Source organism: Gorilla gorilla, chromosome 19 (genome assembly GCF_029281585.2).
Source record: "Gorilla gorilla gorilla isolate KB3781 chromosome 19, NHGRI_mGorGor1-v2.1_pri, whole genome shotgun sequence".
Taxonomy (NCBI): domain Eukaryota; kingdom Metazoa; phylum Chordata; class Mammalia; order Primates; family Hominidae; genus Gorilla; species Gorilla gorilla.
In genome coordinates, this window is record NC_073243.2 from 91,974,691 (window position 1) to 91,994,352 (window position 19,662).

Here is a 19,662-nt window from a genome sequence, read left to right on the forward strand (position 1 = left end):
ATTTTTTAGCTTACCTGTAATTAGTGTTGACCAATTCTTTTTGATGAGTGAAGGTAAGAAAGTTTTTAAAAAGTGGCTATTAAACTACTAATCATATGTATACATATAAATTATATATATTTTAATGAATTGGATATGGATCTAAATGTTTTATAAATCATTGATCATACAATTTCTCTTCCAATATTTTAAATAAAATATTAATAAAAATAAAGTATTTGCAAGCCATTTCCAAATTGCAATCAGGTTGTGCTCTACAAGTTCATTTGTAAGCCACTGTTAGAATTTGAAACATATTTCTCCATAAAACCTGCATGATGAATGTGGTTAGGATACAAAACCAACCTGCAAGATTCTACCTAAATCAAAATGTAATTAAAATGTAGCAACAGTATTATTGCAGAACTTGGCCATTATTTATTCAGCTGCTTCTTTGGGAAACAGTTTCCAATTTCTAACTTGGAAATTGGAATGCTTGAACTTCATTTTTCTTTTCACATCTCTAGTTATTTGCAGAATTCTCCCAGCCTTACTCTAGCTCCACTTTTCAGAAGCTCCTACTTCAATAATATAAATTGAGGTTCTTTATCAGTATGGAGAAACATCTCTCAGCAAGAAACCATTTGCAGTTACAAGATCCTCATAAATCCCATGGTTATCTCTCAGACATGTGTTTAAGACTGTACTCTGTTTTGTGGTCATTTTTTGAATATCTGCATTTTTCAAGAAAGCAAATCTGGAACTGTCATGATATTTTTGAAGAAATTAAGGACCTTCCTCCTCCTGTTCCCACGATATGAAGATATGTTTTTATAAATTTGGGAAAGTAATACATGTGCTAAGCTAGATCAAAATCAAATTATAATACTTCTGTATCGATATAAAATTGAATACAACAAGGTACTTCAAATCATAAATCCAACACTTGTTTTTCAGATAAGAAAAGCTATCACCAAATATAGTAGTCATTTAGCCAAGTTTATGTATCTAGCTAATTTACAGAGCCGCAGTTAAACACAGAGTGATGACGATCTTTCACTTTACCCAAGAACTTACGTATAAAGAGATTTGTGGGTTTCTTTTTCTCTGATAATAACATTTCCCTAATGTAGGCATAGATACTTAAATCTTATACCCTCAAGTGTCTCTCCAATTCCCAGTCTTCACAGCTTCCCACAAACTGTCCCTTCCCTTCCCTTCTCTTCCCTTCCTTTCCCTTCTCTTCCTTCCCCTCCCCCTCCCCTCTCCACCAGCTCCCCTCCCCTCCCTCCCTTCTCTCTCTTTTCTTTTCTTTTCGTCTTTTCTTTTCTTTTTTTCTTTCCTTCTTTTCTTTTCTTTTTGACAGAGTCTAACTGTCGCCCAGGCTGGAGTTCAATGGTGCGATCTTGGCTCACTGCAATCTCCGCCTCCGGACTTCAAGTGATTCTCCTTCTTCAGCCTCCTGAGTAGCTGGGATTACAGGCGCCCGCCACCAAGCCTGGCTAATTTTTGTATTTTTAGTAGAGACTGGATTTTGCCATGTTAGCCAACCTGCCGTTGAATTCCTGACCTCAGATGATCTGCCTGCCTCGGCCTCCCAAAGTGCTGGGATTACAAGCGTGAGCCACTGCGCCCGGCCTGATGTCTGATTTCGTATACGCTATTAGCTTATGTGGCTTTATTGGATAGATCTTCTTATTAAATGGAAGCATTAAATTATCTAGTACAAAAAGAATCCAAGTATCATGTATTGCAATTGTGTTACGCAACATATGAGGAAATCGCTGCTGACAAACATTGTAGTTTTTCTGGAGCACAGCCCTAGTTGTCAGCATGCAATTTGGAAGGAACCCTCTGTGTCCCATGAAATAATGGACACATTTTTTGTTTTTTTCCCAGAGACAAGTGGAATCTCCTTTAGGTGCTCAATTGAGTGTTATCCACATGCTGCAAAGTGCTGCTCAGAGGATTTGTATTTATAGTCCTGGAGAAAAAAAAAAAAAAAAAAAGCCACTTTGCTTGTTACTGAAGGGACTGGCATGAGGGCTGAGGCTCAACAAATACACACACACACACACACACACAGAGTCATTATTTTGAGTGGTAACCACTAACATAATGTTACATATTGATCTCTGTATACTAAGTATCAGCTTGTTCCTTTGCAAAAAGCACTTAGAAGCTCAGAGGTAACAGAGTACTCTCTCTTCCAAGCATTATTCTGGAGGGAGGGAGGAAAGAACACTATTTCAAGTGGTAAGGTTAATAACCTACAAAAAAATTCTAATTTTCTGGTAGTAGAAATTCTAAAGCTAAAAATATGATCTAACACTTCCCCTTTAATTTAATTAACTAATTAAAAATTAATTAACACTTCCCCTTTAATTAAAAATTAATTTAATTTTTAAATTTGAAATGTGGAATACTTTGTTATGATGTGGAGATGTTTATCATTATATGACTGGATTTATAGTTTTGGCTTGTCTAAGTTTTGTACAAGTTTGGAAGATATATTTAAATTATTCCAAAATAAACTGTGGTTGGGCAAAGCTGTTGTATAGAGATATAGAATAATTATTTAAATTAAATAATGTACTTTTATATTTTGAATATTTTAACAAAGTTTTAAAATAATAATACTTTATAATGAAAATGATAGTAAAAAGTCATAAGACTCTATATGTCACTTATGGATTACTTTTCTTATGCCCATTTACTTGATACAATACGGGGTGCTTCGTAACAGTTAAACAATGGAATTACCTTGCAAGATATAGATAGATAAGGCCCACTTTAGAGAGTGGGAAACCAAAGTTCTGAAATATAAAATGACACATGCAGTGGCAAGTGGGCATCCAGCCAAGATTATGTTGCCAAATTCTGCATTCTTTCTACCTGTGTTAGTTTCCCCCAAACTTGGCAGTTTGAAACAATAATGGTTATCTCACACCTTTTCAGAGGGTCAGAAATCTGGGAACAGCTTAGCTGGGTTCTTGCTCGTGATCTCGCACAAGATTGCCGTTGGCTGGAGTTGCTTGTCCTTATCTAGAGGTTTAGCTGGGGCTAGAGTATCCACTTCCAAGTACACTCACACGGTTTGTATACAGGCTTCTGTTAACTCGCTGCTTGCAGACTGAGCTCCACAGCCCCTCAGCTTGAGCTCCTCTGTAAGGCCACTTCCACAAGGGCAGCTGGCTTCCCTGGGAATAAGCCATTTCAAGAGGGAGGGAGGGAGAAAGGAAGAGAGACCCAAGGTGAAAGCTGCGGTCTTTTGTAAGGATCCCAGAAGTGATTTGCCATCCGTTCAGCCATATTCTCTTATTAAAATGGAGTCACTAAATGTAACTCACACTCAAGGGATGAAGGATGAATCTCGACCATCTCAGTGAGGCTAGATTAAAGATGTGTCGTTCTATTTTTAAGACTACCATGCTACCGTTACAGACTGCTTCCATGTATGTTTTGTCACATGTTAAGTACCACGTTTATTCATTGAGTATTACGAATATGTTAAAATTGACGTCAGTATTGCTCTCACATTTTTATAAGAACAGGTAATGAATTAACATGTGATTTAATGTACGTGTTTTTTTGATACAAGAAAAAATGGTAGAGTTATTTAAGGTAATGATACGCATGGTAAACATTTATTTAGAGTATCATGATGTTTTCAGAGACAAAGGAACTTAGTATTATTTCTATTAAAATAATTCTATTATTATTTATTTAGTTATTGAATGAGATGCTGAGATGTATATTAAGTCATTTTATATATTATATATCATAAGTGAAAAAAGTATTCAATAATTGGGTGGTAATGGTGAGTTACTATTTATTTCACAAATTGCCATAATATGGAAAATATAAATATTGAGTTTCATTTTGAGTCTAACATTTTATTTTAAAAATATCTGCATCTAATATTATAAATTCTATCAGGAAATATATTCCAACTTTATGGTTCATAGATATTTTAATGCCTATGTGAACATTTATTTTTAGAACATTATTAAATATATTTCTAAGATACATCACATCATACCTGAAGACTTATTTGTTCCCAACTCAGTGAAAAGTCCAGACCTTTTCAAACTTGGGACTATCCATAGTAGAGTTTTAAGACATTCTCAAAAGCTAATTTTGCTTCCAATGTAATTAATGTAAGGGATTCAAATGTAAGTGGATAAATTAAGGGATTAGTAGTTTGGCTCATGAAGAAAGATGTCTTGGAGACAATGAACAAGAAAACTAGTCATGCAACAAAAATGAAAATGCTGAATTATATATTTTCTTCTGTTATTGATGTTAAAATTTATAAAATTATTAAAAGTTTATTCTTCACTAAAATTATCAATGGCATTTAAAACATAATTACATAAGAGTAAAATAAAATATCTACTTTTAAAAGTATAATACATTGATTTATATTTAAAGTAGTCAGAGTTATATCAAAACATCATTCCCAACAGTGTCTCCACTATATTAATAATAAAGAAAATAGTAATAATAACCAGACAGTGATATACTCACCAAATCCAAAGTGACAATTAATTTTCCAAATTTTATAAAGGAGTAAGTTAAATCTCAGAGAAGTTAAATAGATTTCGCAGGGCACAAGGCCACACTAGGCAAGTCAGGATTTCAACCCGCTTTGCTTGATTCCTAAGTTGTTAATTTTTTCCACGTAGACACATGATATTCTTGGAAGGCTCGTCTTTACTGATATTTTTAAAAATTCATGTTTTTATTCAAAGAGGATAAAAAGGCAGATTTCCACTGAAAACATAATAGCTTATAAAATCTTAGTACTAAAGTTTATTTTTAAAACTCAGGAGAACAAATAATTGAAAATAGTAAGACAAAAGTAACCATAAGCAAAACACTAATGTTTTATAATTGTTAAAAATTGGTATATATCCATTCATTCTTTTAAAAATTATGTGTATGTAAGTGGAATTATACCATGCATAATTTTTGAAAGCTTGGCAATATCTTGTTTGTTATTTCTCAACTTTAAAAATTTATTATAGACACATAATAAGTGTACATATGTATGAAGTGCAAGATGATGTTTTAATACATGTACACGTTGTGTAATTGTCAAATTATTGTTTGATACATGTATACATTGTGCAATGATCGAATCAGGGTTTGATACATGTATACATTCTGTAATCATTAAATATCCATCAGCTTAAACATTTATCATTTATTTGTTATGAGAACATTCAAAAACCACTCTTCTAGCTATTTAAAATATACGCTATTGTTAACAGTAGTCATACTACTATGCAATAGAATGTCAAAATTTATTTCTGACTGTAATTTTGTATGTACCCATTGACAAATCACTTCCCTCCCTCTCTCCTTCCTCCCCTCCCCTTCTTCTGGTAACCACTCTTCTACTCTATATCTGTGAGAACAACATTTTCAATTTCACATTTGAGTGAGATTACCTGATATTTGTCTTCTATGCCTGCTTATTTCGTTTAACATCATTTTATTTAAATTGTGATAAGAATGTATGACTACATAATTCTACCCTTACCACAAATTTTTAACTGCACAATACAGTATTTTTACCTATAGGAACAGTGATGTACAGTAGATCTCTAGAATGTACTCATCTTGCGTAATTGAAATTTTGTACTTATTGAAGAGTAACTCCCTGTTTCCCCCTCTTCCAGGCCCTGGAAGCCACCTTTTTACTCTCTGTTTCTGAGCTTGACAATCACAGATAACTCGTATAAGTGGAATCATGCAGTATTTGTCCTTTTGTGACTGGCTTATTTTACTTACCATAATGTTCTCAAGATTCACCCACGTTGTGGCATATGGCTTTTCTTCTTTATGGCTATTATTCTGTTATATATATATACTACATTTTCCTTATTCATTCATCCATCAGTTGACATTCAGGTTGTTTTCACATATTGGCTATTATAAATAGTGCTGCAATGAGCATAGGAGTGCTATTATCTCTTTGAGATGTTGATTTCAGTTTTGTGGTCCAGAAATGAAGTTGCTGAATTCTGTGGTAATTGTATTATTAATTTTTGAGGAGCCTCCTCATTCTTTTCCATAAGCAAGCTACATCATTTGAAATTCCCAACAGCAGTTTACACAGAGTCCAACTTATTGACATCTTTGCCAACACCTATTTTTTGTAATAATTATCATAATAGATGTGAGACAACATCTTTTTTTTTTTTTTTTTTGAAATGGAGTCTCTCTCTGTCACCCAGGCTGGAGTGCAATGGCACTATCTCGGCTCACTGCGACCTCTGCCTTGCGGATTCACGCCATTCTCCTGCCTCAGCCTCCCGAGTAGCTGGGACTACAGGCACCCGCCACTATGCCTGGCTAATTTTTCTATTTTTAGTAGAGGCGGGGTTTCTCCATGTTGGTCAGCCTGGTCTCGAACTCCTGACCTCAGGTGATCCACCTGCCTTGGCCTCCCAAAGTGCTGGGATTACAGGCGTGAGCCACCGTGCCTGGCCTGAGACGATATCTTATTTTGGTTTTGATTTGCATTTTGCTGATTATTAGCAATGCTAAGCAAATTTTCTTATACCTTTCAGCCACATATGTGTGTCTTTTTTGAAGAAATTACCATTCTAGTATTTTGCTCACTTTTTAATTGGGTTATTTGGTTATTTGCTCTTGAGTTGTAGGAGTTCCTAATATATTTTGTAATGAGCCTCTTAACAGATATATGATTTTCAAATATTTCTCCTATTTCATAAGTGGTCTTTTAATTTTGTTGATTGTTTCCTTTGCTGTGCCAAAGCTTTTAAGTTTAATGTATCCCCACTTGTACACAATTTTACCTTTTTTGCTTATATTTTTGGTGTCATGTCCAAGAAATCACTGCCAAGCCCAATGTCATGAAACATTTCCCCTATGATTTCTTGTAAAAATTTAATTTGTAATCTGCTGTTTCACTTAGTAATGATTTCTTATTTTCCACATATAATTTCTTCTTAATTTCTTCTTATTTTCCATATATAATTAAGAATTCATATACTGAATGATTTTTACTCACTCCATATTATTCCTTTACATGGACATACCCTTTTTTTTTTTTTAAACTAACCCTTTATTAGTAATCCCCTCTGCTAAATTTTCAATAAGCAGAGCTGGATGAATCTCTCTAAATGTATTCATGAAGAACATCCTTGATTAATTTTATAAAAGGCACCCTGAAATTTGGAAAATATTGCCTATATATCACTATTAACCAATTAGAAGACATGATAAATTAAAAAGTTTTTTTTTAACTATAAGAACAATGATTGGACTACATGTAAAATAGGAAAATCATGTGACCACCGATTTTGTATGACCTACATTAAATAAATACTGAAAAGCTGTTCTTAAAGGAATAAATATTACATAATGAAAAGATGTGGCATACTCTTGGATATTAACATACTATTGAGAAATAAATAACATAGAGAAAATAATACAGAGATAAATAAAATAATATAGAGAAAAATAATTCCCAAGTCTATAAATGCATTGCAATCTCTTTAGTATAGTTTCTGGAACTAAAGAACATTCAGAATAGGTACAGAAAGAAACACATTTTTAAAAATTGAAGCATCACATGCATATAGAAAAGCATACATATCATAAGTACGACTCAGTGACTTTTCATGGAGTAAACTCACCCATGTTCCCTTCATCCAGATAAAGAAACAGAATTGCATCAAAATACAAAACTATGCTATGCTAATTGCTGTTCACCCCCTACAAGGTTCCTGACTTCTACTTTCATAGATTAATTTACCAGATTTTGAATTTCAAATAAATAGTCTTGTTCACTATGGACTCTCTTCTTTTCTTTCATTTAGCACCATTCATAATGGTGCATATAGTTGTAATTATTTCATTATTATTGCTGTATAATATTGATATGTATGAATACAGGAGTATTTAACTATTCAAATGATGAACATTTGGCTTTTTTTCAGTTTAGGATTATTGTAAAAATTGTTGCTCTAGGTATACGTGTATGTGCCTTTGGAAAAATATATGTACTTCTTTCTGTTGGCTTCATCAGTAGAGTTATTGATGTATATGTATATTCAGTTTTAGTAGATATTGCTGAGTAGTTTTTCATATTGCATACACCAACTTAAATGTGTGGGCAATGTAAGAAAATTGTAGTTTGTCCACAACCTGACTAATATATAGTATTATGTGACTTTTAAATTTCAGCCATTCTGCTGAGTATATAGTGGTATCACCTTGTGGTCTTCATTCACATTTCCTTGATAATTAATAAATTTCATCATTGTTTTATATGTTTAGCAACAATTTGGGATATCACACTAGTGAAGACATTCGGTTTAAACATTTTGCCCATTTCTTTTTTTCATTGTGGCTTTTTAATTGTTTTGTAGAAACTCTTTATATGAGCAATTTGTCATATAAATTGTATGGCAAATATATTATTTCACCCTTAGATTGCTTTTTCATTCTATTAATGGATGTTTCTTTTAAGGAATTATATTTCTTAGTTTAATATATTTTACCTTAACACATTTCCTTATGATTAATATGCTTTTCTGCATTGCTTTTAAGATATCTTTGCAAACACTAAAGTCATGAAGATATTCTACTGTTTGTTTCTTTCTAACAATGAAACAACTCTATCATCTTTTAAATTAAATTTTAATTTTGAGATAAGTATAGATTCACATGCAAATCTAAGGTAACACAGAGAAATCCCATGTACTCTTTAATCCATTTCTCTAATTTCCTAACTTCTATCTTGTAAAGTTGTAATGCAATATGAAAACCACAAAATTGGTAGTAATATAGTCCACCAATCTAACTCACATGTCCTTAATTTTACATATACTCATTTGCATATGTATTTATTTGTGTTTCTATGCAATGTTATCACACATATAGTAATTAGTAACAGATTTCCGTGAATTCAGTGGCTTAAAACGCTAGAAATTGGTTTTCAGTGTTCTGGATACCAGAAGTCCAAAGTCAGTATCACTAAACCAAATTCAAGGTCTTTGCCAGGCTGTGCTCGCTTTGGAGGCTCTAGGGAAGAATCTGTTCTTTGGCCTTCCAGCTCCCAGTGGCTGGTGTCATTGCATGCCAGTCTCTGCCTCTGTGATCACACAGCCTCATCTTTTATGTGTGTACCTAGCCCCTTGCCTCTCTCTTAGAAGGAGGTTTATGATGGTATTTAGGTCTCACCCAAGTAATCTAGGATAAGCTCTTTATTTTATTTATTTATTTTTATTTTTTTGAGACAGAGTTTTACTCTTGTTGCCCAGGCTGGAGTGCAATGATGTGTTCTCGGCTCACTGCAACCTCCGCTTCTTGGGTTCAAACGATTCTCCTGCAGAGTAGCTGGGATTACAGGCTGCCACCACTATGCCCTGATATTTTTTTTGTACTTTTAGTAGAGAAGGGGTTTCACCATGTTGGCCAGGCTGGTCTCAAACTCCTGACGTCAGATGATCTGCCCACGTTGGCCTCCCAAAGTGCTGGGATTACAGGTGTGAGCCACTGCGTCCGACCAAGCTCTTTATTTTAAAATTTTTAATTTAACCATATCTGCAAGGACCATTTTTTTTTCCCAAATAATGCGACACAGGTTGCAGGGATTGAAGCATGGATGTTTTCTGGGGACCATTTTTCAGTCTTCTACATTTAGATTTGTGTAGCTACCATCACAGTCAGAATACAGAACAGCCCCTTTTACCATGTCTACCTCAGTCTTAACTGCTTTTCACTGGTCCCCTAACCCCTGGAAATTACTTACCTGTTTTCCAACTCTGTATCTTTGTCATTTCAATCATGTTATATAAGTAAAGTCATTTAATATGTAACCTTTGGGGTTTGGCTTATTTCATTTAGCATAATTCTCTGGAGATTCATCCGAGTGTTGTGTTTATAAATAGTCTATTTTCTTATCGCTGAGCCATTTTGTTGTGGTATGGCTGTACAGTTTATTTAGTGATTCACCTGTGGAAGGACATTTCAGTTATTTTCAGATCCAGGTTATAACAAATAACTCTGCTATCAACATTTGTGTAGAGGTCTCTGTGTGAACATAAGTTTTCATTTCTCTGGGATCAATACCCAGGAGTGAAATTGCTGGGTCGTTTGGAACTGCTGGGAGGTTTAGAACTTGATCATTTTTAACTCTCAGACCCTTTGCTCTTTTAAGACTCACAGTCTTACAGCTAAGACAAATTCAAGTAAGCCCAATGCTTTCATCAGAAAAACCACTCATTTATAAAAATTATGACCTTAAACAAGATCAAGCTCAGCATTTGTGGCTTCTTCTTATACTCCCTGGCAACACAGACTTTTATTGAAAGCCTTACCAGTTTGCAAGACATTCCATCAAAAATCTACCTATTTCAGCTCAAGTTTCTTCTCAGGGAGAATCTCAGTTCTGTTCTCTGATTGACACTATAATAAAAACTTCAGCTGGATTTTTCCCATGAATTCAGCCAACATGCCTCTGTCCCAGCAGTGAACATAATCCAGATTTAGGCCAAAATATCTACTACATAGAGCAGTGTTCAAGTGAGCATTTAGATCCAAGGTTCCATTAAAAAGGAAATATTGAATAGGCAACCTAAAACCTAAACATTTGCAATGAGAACAAAGACACAGGAGCAAATCTTCAGCAAAGACAGAATTATCTGTGTACATCAGCGAGAAAAATTCACCTTCAGGAATTTTCAGGACTTAAAGACTAACCTCATCATTCTTCTTGAGACCCTCAGAAATTCTTCAGGCAAGTGTGACATAGTGATAAATTACTCTTTGATGTTCACTAATATTGAACAAGTCTGAGAAAAGATAGAAATGTTCAGAGGTCGAATGTTACTGACTTTCTAGCCCCAAATGCTTGTACAAACAGCTATGAAGATAAATGGGAACTCATTTGTAAAATGCTGTATGACAACCAAAACAAATGCAATTTTATTCAGCTCACAATGCAGATATGGTTTCTTAATTTTCTATAATAATAGAAAATATCTTCACAAAAATATAAAGAATAAGTTACTGTTACAGGAAGTTCAGTATATGTTTATTTTAATAATTTAAATAATCCAATTTATGAATTTAGAAATCTTTTTTTTTAGGTAGCCAGACATTTACTTAATCCTAGTGACTTGTGATCTTGTCATTTTCTTAATATGCCATTTGTTTACTATGTCTATTTCTCATATTAAGTATGTATTAGAATACTCAGTAGACATGTGAAATGTATCTATTTAACTGGTTAAAGTATCCTGAGTTTTGTAGAAAAACCTGTATTCATATGAACATATCACTTCTATTAACAATGGCATCCAAATATTCAAGTGCTTATTAAATTTTTGATATGTTTACATTGAAATACTGTAGTCTTTCACCTAAAAGAGGAAGTTTAAAAACTAAAATAGATCCAATTTTAAAATATCAGTGGATTTTTTCTAGAGATTCTTGATTCTTTAATGTGTTTGAGGGTTATTAGAAATTATGGAGCCCTTGCATCTCTCTTTAAAAAAGAAATAAATATAAAATCTCTTACTTTTCAATCAGTACAGTCTATTTTAAGATAAATAATTTTTAAAATGCAAGAAAAGCAAAAAGATAGCGGGTATGCAAGGTAATAATGACAGGTTTGACAATGCAAATTACTTCTGTAAAATCATAGAACATGCTTGTTTATTTTCCCACCTCTGATCTTTAATATAGGAGTTTTTCAATATGAGATAATGAGTTAAAAATAACAGGAGGCTAAATATATGTTTTCACTGGAAATCAATTTCCACCACATTTTAGCAACAATAGCTTCCTAAAAGAGAATTTAGGTGAGCAAAAAAACAAACAAGTGCTGAAAAGTCACATTAACTTCCATAAATCTTCCTTAAATAGTCTCTACCACTCAGTACAAATAAGCAAGACTGAAGTTCCCCTACAGTTGTGCCCTCCCTCATATTCCCCCTGAATCTGTTGTAATGTGAGGCTAAATAATCTTGTAGGAGAGAGAGAGACAAAGAGAGAGAAAATGAATGTATGTATATGTGTGTAAATAACCTCTGCTTACCAACTAGGAATGCTTTTTAAAGTCATTATCAAGCTGTGTCAGTCTATGTGGTCCTGAAAATACAATTTGGTCCTTTCTTTTTGAAGTCCCTCTGTGTGATTCAGCAATTCCTTGTGTCTAGAAATAATGTGGATATATGCAAACGCTATTTGGGGAAAACTTTTCTCACTATGGTACTAATTCTAGTGTACTTATTAACACAGTTTGTATCAATATTAACATACACAAATATATTTTATATTGTATCAGTTTCTTGTTGCTGCATAGCTTAGTACAATAAGGCTGCTATAGCAAAAGGCCATGAATTAGCTAGCTTACAAACAATAGTAATTTACAGTTTTGGAAGCTGGGATATCCATAACTCACCTCCTGGTACCTTCTCCTGTGTCCTCAGAGGCAGAGGGGCAGAGGGAGCTGTTTGGGAGGCCTCTTGTATAAAAGCACTAATGCCATTCATGAGGGCTTCACTCTCATGACCTAATCACCTCCCAAATTTCCCATCTCTCACTGCTATCACATTGGGAATTAGATTTTAACATATGACTTTTGGGGAGACAAAAGCATTTAGGCCATGGCGCTGCATAACAAATTACTCCAAAACTTGACAGCTTAAATAACAACCAGTGTTTAATATGTTGCACCACTTTTGTGGATCAAGAAATTAGAAGCCACGTAACTGGGTGGTTTTGGTTCAGGGTCTCTTATGAGGTCACTTTCAAGAAGTGTTGGCAGGGATGTCATCTTCTGAAATCTTGACTGGGCCTAGAAAATGAGCTCACCCATATGTTCTCGGAATTGGTAGCTTTCTATCTGGGTCTCTGCTTGAATGTCCGTGTGATCTGATAACTGGCTTTCCACAGAGTGAACAATCCAAGAGAACACAAGGTGAAGAGTTTTTGGAAGTCACACTCCATGATTTCTACAATATTCTTATTGGTCACAGGTTCACCCTACTCCATGTCAGAGAGGACTATACAGGTACATAAATACCAGGAGGAAATGCACATGAGGATTACAGATCGTTGGAGACTGTCTCTTAGCTAAATAAGTCATTCCAGTGTTAAGAATTTTAGACAACATAATTGATGATTATGAGGGTAATAACATTACAAAGTTGATGCCCTACACAAATTCTTGTTTCCAACCCTTTCTCAATATGAAAAAGTAAAATTGAATTTCCTTATTTATTATTTTAACATATCAAAAAGTAATGAGTATCATATATCACAGCATTATTTTTCCTCCCAAAGGTAAACTAACATTAGCTAGAGCACTTTAAAGATATACTTGTCCTTTATTAACCAAGCAAGTAGAATTTTAGCTCTAAGGATACTTTAGCTACTTCAGACAGTGTCTTCTAACTTTTATTTGCAATAGAGTTAAACCTTAATTATTTCTATTGTTTCCTATTGCATTAAATTTTCAAATTAAATCTAGTTTTTATTTTGCATTTTTATCATCCCTGACACCTACCCAATTGCACATTTACTACTCATCCTCATTTCCCACAAAGTGCTAGGACTAAGAGAACAGAAAAGTGAGCTTGAAACACAGCCAAATAAAAAGTCAGCAAGACAATGCCCTTAAAGACATCTCATCTGTGGCAACTCTTCATTTGATCTTTGTTTCTCGAAGTGTCCTTCTCTCCTGCTTTGCTCCTAGGAAATGCTTTTAAACATGAAATATGTAATTACATTCCATTCTCTTAGTAAATGTGTGAGTCAGTTAGAAAGCAAACATATATAATAGGGAGATGGGATCTGCCCAGGCTGGAGGTTTGTATCATTTCCAAAGCTGATGTTTCTATTCTGAAAACAGAGTATCTCAGCCTGGGGAGAAATTCAGAGGTTACATGGATCTCACACCAATCTGAGGCTAGAATCTTCTCCTAAATATAATCCAGTTAATGTTGTTTGAGGCACTTATAACAGGGAATTCATTATCTCCTGAGGGAGATAATGTGGGAATCTTGATCAATTTGGGGCTGTTATAAGTTGTATTGTGAGTTATTACTTAAACTGAGTAAAAAAATTATAAATTATCTTTTACGTGATTATCTTTCATTTTGTGCATAACATAATCTCTGAAGCAACACTAATTCAAGTTGAAGGGTTCTAGTTTCCACAAAATATTTTTTGTAAGGATTCAGGATTATGCTCTTAGTCAGGAACCTTTGATTCAGGAAAGGTTTCTACTCACACGTTAGCCCTATCCCCATTCCTCTGCCATCCAGACAAGAATTCTGAAATAAATAAAATTATACTGATGTTAGAAAGTGAAACTATAAAATCCGCACATTTTATTTTGGAGGTGCACTGTCATTTGAACGAGATAGAAAGATTCTTAGATCCACAGATAAAGGCATATTGAAGACTATATCATTTAGAACAGGGAGAGGTAAAATGGAATGATACGGAGAGCAGACCAAGCTAAAGGATGCCAGTGCAAAGGGTAGAAATTCACAAGGAAGAAAGAATTACATAATGAATTTTGGATATTAGAATCTTACTAAGGATGTTATCCACTATTGTGGAAATAGATAGTTCACCCATTAATAGTAAAGTTTTCTATTATGTAACTAAATCTTCTTTTTCTGATTCCACATTCACTCAGAAACTGGTTTTAAATTGGTTTTCTACACAAATCTATCTATAAGAAGTGACCATTGTGGTTATTCTGGAAAAAGTATTGCAACTTATATGACATTTAAAATACATTGATGTTCAGCCTGGCCAACATGGTGAAACCCCGTCTCTAATAAAAATACAAAAATTAGCCAGGCATAGTGGTGGGCGCCTATAATCCCAACTACTCAGGAGGCTGAGGGAGGAGAATCACTTGAACCCGGGATGTGGAGGTTGCAGTGAGCCAAGATTGTGCCACTGCACTCCTGCCTGGGCGACCAAGACTTTGTCTCAAAAAAAAAAAAAATGGTGTTCTGGGCTAATGCAGTTCTGAGTTTGATTAATGTGAAATGTCTGCATTTTCTGTGCATTGTCAAAATTGTGTCGTTTCTCAGCAAGCCAAGTATCTTTGAATGGAGCTTAGCCATTGGACATTTATATATTCAACGAGACCATTGTAGTAGGCAGAATGATAGTCCCCCAAAGATTTCCACATCCTAATCCTCAGAACCTCTAAATGCACCACATGGAAAAAAAGTACTTTACAGACATGATTAAGGGTCTTGAGATGGGAGATTCTCCTGGTTTATCTGGGTGGGCCCGAAGTAATCACAAGTGTTGGTAAAACAGAGAGAGGAGATGTGACAGTCCAGGAAGGTGGAGTGATGTGCTCTGATATGGCAGAAGGGGCTGCAAGCTGAGAAATGCAGGCAGCATCCAGAAGCTTGTAACAGCACAGAAAACAGGTGACCCCCAGAACCTCCAGGAGCATGTATCTGCCAAGACTATTTAGCTTGTTAGACTCATTTTGGACTTCTGAACTCCAGAACTGTAAACAAATTAATTTGTTTTGTGGTAAGCTACCAAGTTTGTGGTAATTTGATTATACCAGAGATTGGAAACAAATACAGTAATTCATCTTCAGAAGATTCTTAGATGGTAACCATTTGGCCTTTTCCTGTTAATAGCCTCATCTTGCATTGCAAGATTTTTCTCATCTGTACATATTTATATGATATCGCATGTAATTCTCTTCTGGAGCAAACAGCATTTTGGACACAATCTGATATCTCTCATTTATTGTTATTAGATAATGCATTTTATGAGCACATTTTAAAATCATGACTTTTTTTGGCTGTGACCATATGTGTGTTTAGGCCTTTTAAAAATTAATATAAATTGCTAGATCTCATTTTTCTAATCAGAGATCCTTTGATTTTAAAAGTCAAGTACTATAAAAACCTTCCCATAAGGAAAACCCTAGGCCTGGTGGCATCAGATGTAAATCCTTTACAATATTTTAATTTAAAATAACAACATTTTAAGATAAATTCTTCTGCAGAATAGGACAGTAATGGTTTATTGAGATCAACTAATGATATTATAACAAAAGAAAAACAAAAGCCAGAGTCTCCCCTAAATATAAATTCAAAACTCATAAAAATATTAACACAAAAATACAAGAGCTATAAAAAATAGCTAGGCTGAACTTATTTCTGAAACACATGGTCATTTAAGTTTGAAACTCAATAAATTTCAAAAATTTTATAGGATGTAGGAGAAAAATTACACATGTCTCTCAAGAGGTACAGAAAAAAAATTGGCTAACATTTGATGTCAATTTATTATAAAATTATTAGCAAACTAGATATACAAATGGCCCTCCATATCCATGAGTAGTACATTGTTGGATTCAACTATCTATACATAGAAAATATTCAAAAAAACCTGATGATTGGCTTTGTACAGAAAATGTACAGACTTTTTTGCTGTCATTATTCCCTAAAAAAATACAATACAACAACCATTTACATAGTATTTACATTTATTAGATTATAAGCAATCTAATGATGATTTGAAGTATATGGGAGGATGTGCATATATTATGTGCAAATACTATGTCATTTTATATCATAGAGTTGAGCACAGATTATGGACCCCTGGTGGGTCCTGGAATGAATCCCTCACAGATACCAAGGGAAGCTATAAAACAGCATTTCCTTTACCAGGTAAAAACGTATTGAAAACAAACATATTTATTGGCAAAAATAATTAAAACATTCTTCTGGAAATCAACAACAAGTAAAAAAATGTCTGTTACCAGGACTTCTATTTAAAATTGTACAGGAGGCCTCTGCTAATGCAAAGAACATGAAATATGAGTGTAACATCTAATGAAGAAGAAATTTTTAAATGTGATATTTAAAGGAGGATGACTATGCACATAAACAATTCCACAGATTCTACAGATCAATAACTGAAATTAGTAAATAGTTTTAGCAGATTTTCTGTTAGAAAGCCACAATGCAAACACTAATTTTATTTCTATAGACCAGCTCCAAATTAGAAATTTAAAATTTAAACTACCACATATATATATAAATTTATATACATTTATAAATTTAACACACCATATATATGTGTGGTGTGTGAGTATCAGAAAACATGAAATGCTTAGAAATAAATCTAAGGAAAGATATCTAAGGCTTACACACATACAAAATTCCTAAAACCATTACTGAAAAAAACAAAGAAGACATAAATAAAAGGAAATATATACCTTGTTAAGGATTTAAGTGTTGTGAAGATGTGAATTCTTTCAAAATAGGTCTGTAGCATCCATTTAAAAAATAAAAATAAACTGTCGGTGTGTGTGCACATGTACGTTTTTGTGTGCAAGCTAATTGTAAGATGTATGTGAAAATGCAAATGGCCAAAGATAGCAAAAATAATCTTGAAGAAGAAAAGGGTAGAGGGCTAGCACTATTTTACATCAAAGCTAATTATAATGCAACATGGTAAAGCAGTGTGATAGAAATCTCAGAAGAGACAAATAGAATAAGGGAATAGAATGGAGAGATTAGAACCTACCTATACAAATACTGCCATATAATTTGTGATATAGGTGGTGGCCACACCATGCAATTGTGTATGCATGGCCTTTTTGACATATGTTTCTGAATCAACTGAATATTCAATTCAAAAAAATTGAACCATGACCTTTGTCTCACACCATATACAAAAGTAAGACCCTGGGTGTGGTGGTTCACATCTGTAAATCTCAACACTTTTGGTGGCTGAGGCAGGAGGCTTGCTTGAGTCCAGGAGTTCAAGACTAGTCTGGGGAGCAAGGTGAGACCCAGTCTTTACAAAAAAATTTAAAAAAAAAAAACAAAACACATGGTGGTGTGCACCTGTAGTCACAGCCACATTGGGAGGCTGAGGCAAGAAGATCACTTGACCCCAGGGGGTTAAGGCTACAGTGAAATATGATCATGCCACTGCACTCCACGCTGAAGACAAGAGTTAGACACTGTCTCTAGAGGAAAAAAAAAGCAAGTCCCAGATGGATTGTAGAGCTAAAGGTGAATATTAAAACAATACAACTTTTGGGGAAAAAGACACATGAGAATAACATCATGATTTTGTTTCTTAAATAGAACATAAATCACTATTAAAGAAAAGTTAATAAATCTATTTTAATAATCTATTCATCAAAACAGATCATGAGGAGAGGGATAAAGCACAGGAGATATATCAAACGCACACATATATATAAAATATATATTAGGCAATGCGGTTATCTCAGAATATAACTCGTAGAAACCAATGAGATAAGGAGAAATAGCTACATTGGAAAGCTGTTTGGGAATAAATTGGTAGTGAGTATGCGCTGTTACGTTTTTGGTATAAGCTAATTATAAGTTGTATGTGAAAACGTAAATGGCCAAGGGTAGCAAAAAAAAAAAAAATTTTTAGCCATTCTTCTCTTAGCTCTGTGTATGTATCACATAAATAATGCATATACATGTGGGCACCTGAAGCCAAGTATATGTGTATTTATACTGACCTTATTTATTATGGGCCCCAACTAAATCAACCTAATATGCATCAATAACAGTATGCATAAATAAATATTGGTAATTTGTCATATGCAATAATATATAGCAATGTAAAGATCAAGCTACTGCTATGTTTTATGAAATGGATACATCTGACACACACAATGATGAATGAACGAATCCACACAAAAAGAATAGTATATCATATGACATAATTATTTCAAGTTAATTGACAGCAGAGGTAGGTTACCTTTGTCGAAAACCAGTGCCCAAAGGGGACATGTGTAGACATCTGGATACTGGTGATGTAATTCTTGAGCTGGATGTGATTACACAGGTGTTTTCACTTTGCAAACATCACTGAAGTGTATATTTAAACAAGTGTGGCCACCCTCCTATATATGTGATATATTTCTGTGAAAGCTTATTACAATAAAAGGTACATTACCGGAGTAACACACATACTCAAAAGAGAAAGATTGATTGCGAGGAAACACAGCAAATCTCAGGAACATCCTAAGTCAGAAAATAAAAATTTAACTGGCTTGTAGAAACTCGGACTGGATGTCAGAAATTAGGGTTGCTTCTTCATATTTGGCAACTGAAACGATTGCCTCTTGTCTCTGTTTCTGTCCTCTCTGTGATTTTGATTCTTTTTGCCAGCTAGCTTTCTTCGCTTACTCATGCAATCTCCTCTACTGCATAGCTTTTAGCTTGCATGTGGCTTTGACTCACCATGTCACCAAAGCTAAATCAGGTACTGGGTGCATTTTCATTTTAAGTACTGCAGTCATCTAATGTACTTCACCAGCAGAGTCTAAATTCTAGATCCAAGAAAGATTATTGTCAGCTGGCTTTATTCAGGGTCCAATTCTGAGCCCAGTATCAAGTAATAAAGATTGAGTGGTGTGATAATTAGAGATGCTTCAACCAAAGTATGTGAGTTAATCAGTTTTATTGTTGTTTTACTTTTTTTGCTTTAAGAAGAAACCTGTGATTGTGAAAAATTCATTGAAATTCCTTGCTACCTCTGTGGTCATGGAAATAAAATGGCATGATACAGAAGTTCTCAAACTTTTTGGTCTCACACACTCTCAAATTTATTGAGGACCATAAAGAGATTTTGTTTCTGTAG

At 34.2% G+C, this 19,662-nt stretch overlaps 1 protein-coding gene across 6 annotated transcripts in view; it reads left to right on the forward strand.

The window, feature by feature from the left end:
* CDH18 (cadherin 18) overlaps positions 1 to 19,662 on the forward strand; it is a 1,104,389-nt gene that overhangs the window by 673,472 nt on the left and 411,255 nt on the right. The gene's annotated exons all lie outside the window — the stretch shown is intronic.